General features: G+C 35.8%; 1 protein-coding gene and 1 long non-coding RNA gene across 2 annotated transcripts in view; one reads left to right on the forward strand and one right to left on the reverse strand.

The window, feature by feature from the left end:
- The window catches only part of LOC137401912 (nestin-like), a 1,051,237-nt gene that overhangs the window by 727,227 nt on the left and 316,185 nt on the right, over positions 1-7,825 (forward strand). The gene's annotated exons all lie outside the window — the stretch shown is intronic.
- Positions 181-7,684, reverse strand: LOC137402079 (uncharacterized). Its single transcript, XR_010979441.1, has 4 exons — positions 7,545-7,684; positions 2,971-3,131; positions 1,937-2,071; positions 181-531 (listed from the first exon to the last, which is right to left on the reverse strand). It is a non-coding gene; the product is annotated as an uncharacterized lncRNA (long non-coding RNA).

Below are 7,825 nucleotides of genomic sequence, written 5' to 3' on the forward strand. Positions count from 1 at the left end.
CCACCAACATTACGTCTCCGAAGCAACCTAATTTTTCTATAATGTGCCATGCTTAACCTTCACACAACATCTCTTCTCAAGGCTGACGGACATTCAACAAATATTGCACCTTAGATATATACGAAGACTTTTACTAGATTATTCTTAAAATAATCTTTGTGAGCATCTCAATAGTTAGGGCATGGTTCCGAAGCTGTATATTTTGGTACAAACAGTTGCATGATATAATAACAAAAAATAATATGAAACACAATAAAAATATAGCTATAAAATGACTAAACTCTATATATATTGTCATCATCAAAACATGGCAGAAAAATACCACAACCTTTACACCAGAATAAATTATATATCAATGATACACAAAGACAAACAAGCAAAGCTATGATCATATTTGTGAATAATGCTACAGTCCACCAAATGCTTTACCACATTAGACTAAAGTTTTTCCAGCTCGTCCGTCCTTGGATTGTGGTGGCGAAGGCTGTTCTTTCATCCAACAATTCAGATTACAGTACAATCCTTTAAGCCCTGAAATGTGAAGAAGCATTTATATTAGCAGATGAGAACTGCTAAAAAGTACAGAATACAAACAAAGCAAATATGAGTATAAACTAAATATGGCAACAACCTGTTAACAAAGTAATTATGAACATCGAGGTTGATCTGCCACATCACAGTGTCACTTGCTAGATACATGAAATAGTACCAGCAATACTTTTCTTTTCACTATTTGTGGGCACTCTATAATAAGGTAATATTGTCCAGTCATTCAAGTTTTTGGAATCGCGATTCCTCATAATAGGCACAGGTGGATACAAGAGTGCACAACCACCATATTTTCAAAATCATCCTAATCAGCTTATTTAATGGCTTCATAACTGAGCTTCCCATAAGGCTGCAACTTCATATTGGCATATTATGAAAAATGCACAAGCATATCATATTTAGGGTTGCGCTAATAGTAAGTTTCTTCAGAAGCAACTAATGTCCTAGTCGCATTGTTCTTATGCTGAATTATCATTTTAATAATTTGAAATTTAAAAAAGAGTTGTAGAATAGCAATGCGGTAAATTAATTAGTAAATCTCATGTAGCCAAAAACACGAACTTGGACATATCCATTAAAAAATAATAACAAACTGTAAGCTAACAACTCCGCATTAGTCGAGTTATTCACTTGGAGTAAACCTTTCTGATGAGACGCTATATGTGCAAACAGCTATATACGCAGGTAAATGAGAAGCACTGTTAATGCTATTGCAGATTGTTCCAAAGCTTTAAGAAACGCCGTGCAGATATTTAATGAAAAATTAAACGATAAGATTTTGTAAGTTTTAGTTGATCTAGAAGTATGCGAGCAGCCTGCCTTTTCAATTTCCTTTATAAGCTTGTTTGAATTAGCGCGTACACTCTTTTAAAAATACATAGTCAATCGGCTATTGTTGCCTCTTACATATTGTCAAATTCTTCAATCATACCTATCTTATATCACAATCAAATAGCTGAAAATCATGTCATAAAAAGAGAAAAAGAAATTATATCGCACTACTAGCTCTAAGTTGACATTTTGGTAAAAGGCAGCACGATTCTCAACCTAACATGCTTATCACAAGTTATACATAATCTAACACAATGCAAACTTTCAAGAGTTGCTTTCTTAATTATCTACACGTGCACACAACTCTTAGATTTCCATATTTTCTCTGCTTAAAATTCTGATGTGCTAGGTAGTTAGTGTTGAAATGTGCTTCCAATCTGCCAAAAAAATCTACGTTTTGTACTACAGCATTTCTAAATTTGAAACTAATTTTTCCAACTTTCAATAACAAAAATCACAGTTAAAGGGAGAGTAACTATAGATCTATCGTAAATTCAAGAGTACAAGTCGAGATCTGAAGTTTGGTTCGAAAATCCTGGTTTTGACATGTACATACCGTGACCTCTTCCATGGCCCAAATCTTTTATTCGCTAATAGTTCAATCGGGATCAGAGGCGGGCAATGCGTAGCTGAAGAAATGGCATTCAAAACACCATCAGTAAGGACGCCTTTTTTGGCGCTGTCGGGAATACTACAATTAACAAAAGCCTGAGAGTAGCATGTTATAGTGAAGATCACAGAGAACAAAAAACAAGCACTTAACCAACGTACTGGTTCACCTCAATACAAGAACAAAACCGCTACCTCGGATAATAGGTATTCAACAGTGTAGCAATGCCGCAAGACAGATTTCTGTCAGAAATCGTGATTCATGTACAAGAAAAAGGTGTGAATGCCCAATAGTGGATGTGTCAAATGGATTACTGAAGTGTGGCTTTGTAGGCAGATACTACAAAAACCAACATCAAATTCAAAACATATCACGTAATTCCAGAAGAGAATCCTAGTGATGACATTTCGAATGGTGAATAATGGGGACCTGGTGCTCCAATCAGCTCACATTGAGTAGGATTACTGGTATTGCACTATTTTATAAATAAATTCCTATATGTGATATCATGTAATTTTGATTCGCAACGGTTTTTTGAAGTTGAATTTTACTAGAAATCGTGCCATGAATTACATTACCGTCGTATTTTTGTGCAGACACCGCAGCAATACTATTTAAATTCATGAAAGAAACGAAGTCACTGTTGGGATTCAAACACAAATGCTCAATGGTAACATCTTCCAGCGCAGCGAGCTGGAAGCTTGTAGGTGTAGCATAAATACACACTGGTCAGTGCGCAAGACGACATTGCAGTAGAAGGACTGGTCTTATGTACTGAATATTATATGGTATGTTTATCGAATTCGATATGGTTGTCACGACGTTAAGGGCTTAGGGCACAAATAAACAAACTTTCCATGTAGCTGAATTAAAGCATATTGATAACATATTAGTAAGCCTACAACATGTATAATAAAAACACAGACATGGAAAATTTGCAATAGTGATGGAAAAATGCAAGAAATATGTCTAGATCTCACCTGTCCCACAGTTATTGATACCGATTCAATTGGTTATGGAGAATTTACTGTTGAGCCGAACCGGTGTATGGTTGGCAAATTGACCATAGTAGTGGTGATTGACTAGATAGCGATTAGACGATTAGTTGCAAGGATAATGGCCAGATCTTGTGAGATTCATTCTAAAAAATCACAAACAAACTACATTAGAGATCTTGCAAACAGCAAATCGATAAACTATCTATATGGTAAAAATCTAATGGTTATGGACTTGGACTGAGATTGAACCGATAACCTTGTAGTTGCAAACCCTAAATCTGGCCACTAAAAACTGCTGGTTGGTCACTACTAATATTGCTCAACATTTTCCAACTGAATAACAAGTTTAGTAGCTCAGTGACTAACAAACATGTCTTTACTCATTTGATATATGCGTATAGATCTTCATCTTTATGAAATTTTGGAGACAAAAATAATGGCAAAGAAAGATTTCTTCAAATTAAGTTTAGGAAATGGCGTTCAAACTTGTATCAGAGTTTGTCACATCAGAGTTGTCTTCTCTATTTTATGGCAGTCAAAAACTATTAATGATTCACCATTACTCCGTTTGTACACAACACACAGTCACTCGCAATGATATTTATTATCAACAATGCCTCTGAAGTAGGTAATGAAATCAAAAGATAATGCTACTACTCAGTAACATGCTTTACACATTTTTCTACGCATATATGGCTTCAAAGCCATTTCAATTCTATTAGCAAAAGCTCGCTCAACCAGCAAAAGTGTTTTTATCAGTTATTAAGACATTCGATAACATCGCTGTGATACGTGAAAAAAATCATTTTAAAAGTTGTACTTCTCTTAACTCTTTGGGGACGCATCACGTGAAAGCCCGTCAAACGGGCAATGTCTCAGAGGCCGAATCACGTGAAAGCCCGTTAGAAATCAGTCTACGATAGACCTTTTTTAAAATATTTTATTTTTCAAGAAAATAGCGTTTAAAAATAAAATTAATTATTTCATCAATTTTAGTAGGTTTTGTAGTAATGTTTTGAGACTGAAAAGTAATCCCTAATACGCATGTGCAAGAAGAACACGTTGCAAAAAATTGCTCTTCCTTTTTGGAAAGCTAGTCAAAATGGACGGACGTGATTGCTCCAGCTCAGCCAAAAAAGTACGTTTAGATGAAGACATCAACTGGTTCGACAGTGAGGAAGAGGATATCAGGTCAGAAGAAAGTGGGGAAGACGATGCATGTGAAATAGAAAATCAACAGAGTGAATCTGATAGCGAAAATGAGAGTGAAACGGACGGCGATGAAACAGGGAGTATTTACGGCTTTCAAAGAGGAGCCGACTTAAAACCCAAAGATTTGCATTTTGATGAAAGCTTGGCAGGAGTAAAATGTCGAATTCCTGGACAGATAAGTATTCTTGATTATTTAAAACTTTTTATCACATCGGCCATCATGAATGTAATAGTGAACGAAACAAATAGATATGGCCTTCAAAAACATCGCGATGCCTGGGAGCCTGTCGATGACAAAGATATTTGGCGAGTTTTTGGTTTAGTTGTGCTCATGGGTATTGTCAAAAAGCCTACTCTAAAATCTTACTGGTCTACCCGTCCCCATTTATCTACGTCAATATTTGGGAAAATAATTTCAAGAGACAGGTTTTTAACGATTTTAAACTGTTTACATTTCACTGACAACTCGGAAAACCCTGCTGGCAATAAATTGTTCAAGCTAGGCAATGTGTTATCCATGATATGTGAGCGGTTATCTTCTGTTTTACTGCCAGGTAAATTTATATCTTTAGATGAAAGCTTGCTGGCTTGGAAAGGACGGCTTAGCTTCAAACAGTATATTCCATCTAAAAGATCCAGATTTGGAATTAAGATATTTGCTCTCTGCGATGCTGTCTCTGGCTACGTGCACAAGCTGTCTGTGTACATAGGTAATGAGCGAGAGCAAGCTGAAGGTACCGGCAGAGGAGTCACCCACAATATAGTAATGAAATTAATGAATGGTTTGCTGAATACAGGTCGTTGCTTATATATGGACAATTATTATAATTCGCCAGAGTTAGCTGCTGAACTTATAAAAAATAACACTCATGTTTGCGGAACTTTGCGTCCAAACAGAAAAGGTGTTCCTAAAGATTTAAAATTATGTAATGGAAAAACTATTAAAAAAGGTGAAACAACGAGTTTTTCTAATGGTGATTGTATGGTTGGCTGTTGGAGAGATAAAAAATGTATTTGTCTAATTTCAACTATGCATAAAAACATGGAAGTCGTAGATACAGGCAAAGTAAATTATAAAGGGGGTAAAATTTGCAAACCAGCTGCTATTTTGGATTACAACAAATACATGGGGGGAGTTGACAAATCAGATCAAAACTTGCATTATTATAACGCTGCGCGTAAAACCATGAAATGGTACAAAAAATTATTTTTTCACTTATTAGATATTTGTGTGTATAATGCAGTCATAGTTTATAGAGTACATAGCGGCTGTAAAATAACTGACCTAGAGTTTCGAAATAAATTAATTGAACAGATATTTGAATACACTGGATCTTGCCGCAAATACACTAGTTCCTGCGCTTCAACTTCTTCCCCTCATCGACTAGTGCTAAATAGTCCAGGAAAAAATAGAAAACCAAAATATAGAGTTTGTAAGTGCTGCTCAAGGCGAAATGATGACGGCACCCGTAAACGAAGCGAAACCAAATTTAGATGCCTAGCATGTGGAGTATCTTTGTGCGAGTCATGTTTTATTCCTTACCATGCTAGATAAATTTCTTTACAAATTGTAATTTATTTAGTTTTGGCAACTGTTTCATTGCTTTGTATTTTTAACTTTTGTACATACATTTGCTGAAATGTCATCTAGTCTATTGTATTTGTTCTGCATTGCATTGATATGTTGTATTTGTTCTGCATTGCATTGATATGTTGTATTTGTTGTCCATTGCCCTTTTCAGGGCAGCCAACTAATCAAAAGAGTTCATTCAGTTCACATATTCTGCAATGTAGCAGATTGATTTCTCCATGATTTGCTGTGTCTGTTCATAATAAATGTTGCTTCTTGTCTGTTGCTGCTTCACCAAATGTGTGAATACATGCCAACCACTCCATTCTTCTTGTACACAAACAGTTAATCTTTGCTGCAGCGCATATGAGTCTGTGCAATGAGTTGATATGCAAAATTGATACATATATAGCTTCAAGAAATACATAATAATAATTTGAATGCAAAAAATCATAACTGCAAACATATAGATCTCAAGATGCTAAGTTTTCACAAGCTGTCTGGAGGAAACAATCTCAGTCTGTAGAAAAATATCTCAGCTTTCAGATGCATATTCATTTGCAGCTTTATGCCAAATTGCACAAGAGTTATAGCAAGGTTTGAGCTGCCTTGTCGGGCGACTGTTGCAGGGTTATCGACATGGCGTCATGAGCATTTTGAAGGTCTTCACCCGCAATGCACCGAAGCTCCTAATTCTACTTTTAATGCACTTAAACAATTTTTTTTTTTTGCAAACTCTTGCAAGCATATGACACTGTGCAGATGCTTATTATAAATAATTTTCACAGAGTTATTGCTTTTAAAAATGTATTTGTTATCGATATTTTATGGAAAAAGAAGTGAAAACTTGGACAAATTAATAATTTTTCAAAAATAATCACAGACTATTTCCAGGAAATTATTGGCTGCCTGTTGAGAAATTTCTAAGCTGTCCAATGCATATTAATTTATAGATCCATGTCAATTTGCATGCAAGTTATTGCGATTTTTAGGGGGCCATGTCAGGCCTTCAATTTTTGCTTGTCTTATAGGTCGCGCACTGAGAATTTCGAGGGGCGCTCCCGTAATGTATCGGAGCTCATAACTTTACTTTCAAAGCCCTTAGACGACCAATTTTTTTTGCAAACTGTTGTGAACCTATGAATCCTTGCAAGTAGTATTTGTACAACATTCTCGATTATTCGTATCAATTTGGAAAATGCAATGGAAGTTGGCACATGAAAATAAAAAAATCATCTCTTCAACAAATTGACACGTTTGCTGGAAAGCATTTGCAAGCTAATTGCATGCAAAAACAATGAGCTTGTAGAACAATTTCTCAGCTTTCTCATGCATGTTGATTTATGCCACTACCGCAGTTGTGATGTAAGTTACTGCAGTTTTTATGCAGTCATGTCGAAGGGTCAAATCGCCCTAGTAATTGCCCCCGTCCGCTGGTACTTTCCAAGCCGTAAGCCGACCGTCGCTAAAGGGTTAAAGCACAGAGGTGCAGTTAAAGAACGAAAGCAATATGTAACCCTTTTAGTGCCATAGGCCTACTCTTTTTAATGAATTCCTGTTTACAGAAGCGTGACATTTTAAAGACAAATTATATCCATTCTATGACTCGCAAATGCTTTTCAAGCTGTTTTCCAACGTCAAACGCATCCAAGAACGATAATCCACTGCAGTTTACCACCATGGAGTGCAATTATTTATAAACACAGTCTTTAACACTCGGTTTTATTTACGGAGAAAAACTTGAATTTGTACCAATGCAAAAAACTTTACTCACCTGCAATAACGATCACAAAGAGCGTCAATATCATTTATTACTATATTGGGAATTTTATTGCAAGTATTGCAGATGAGTTAAGCATCGTTAAATCATTAATTGAACTACAACAACCGGAAAAATAAATCAGTATGGCGGATATTTCCTCCTCCTAGTTTTGCCTTGTCCGATATTTTCAGGCATAATACGATGTAAATGCATACCTTCGAAATCTTTCGAAGGAGTACGATGCGGATTTTTAGCTTTCCCACGCATCGAACTTCATAAATTCAGAAAAGTTA

This window comes from Watersipora subatra, chromosome 8 (genome assembly GCF_963576615.1).
Source record: "Watersipora subatra chromosome 8, tzWatSuba1.1, whole genome shotgun sequence".
Lineage (NCBI taxonomy): Eukaryota > Metazoa > Bryozoa > Gymnolaemata > Cheilostomatida > Watersiporidae > Watersipora > Watersipora subatra.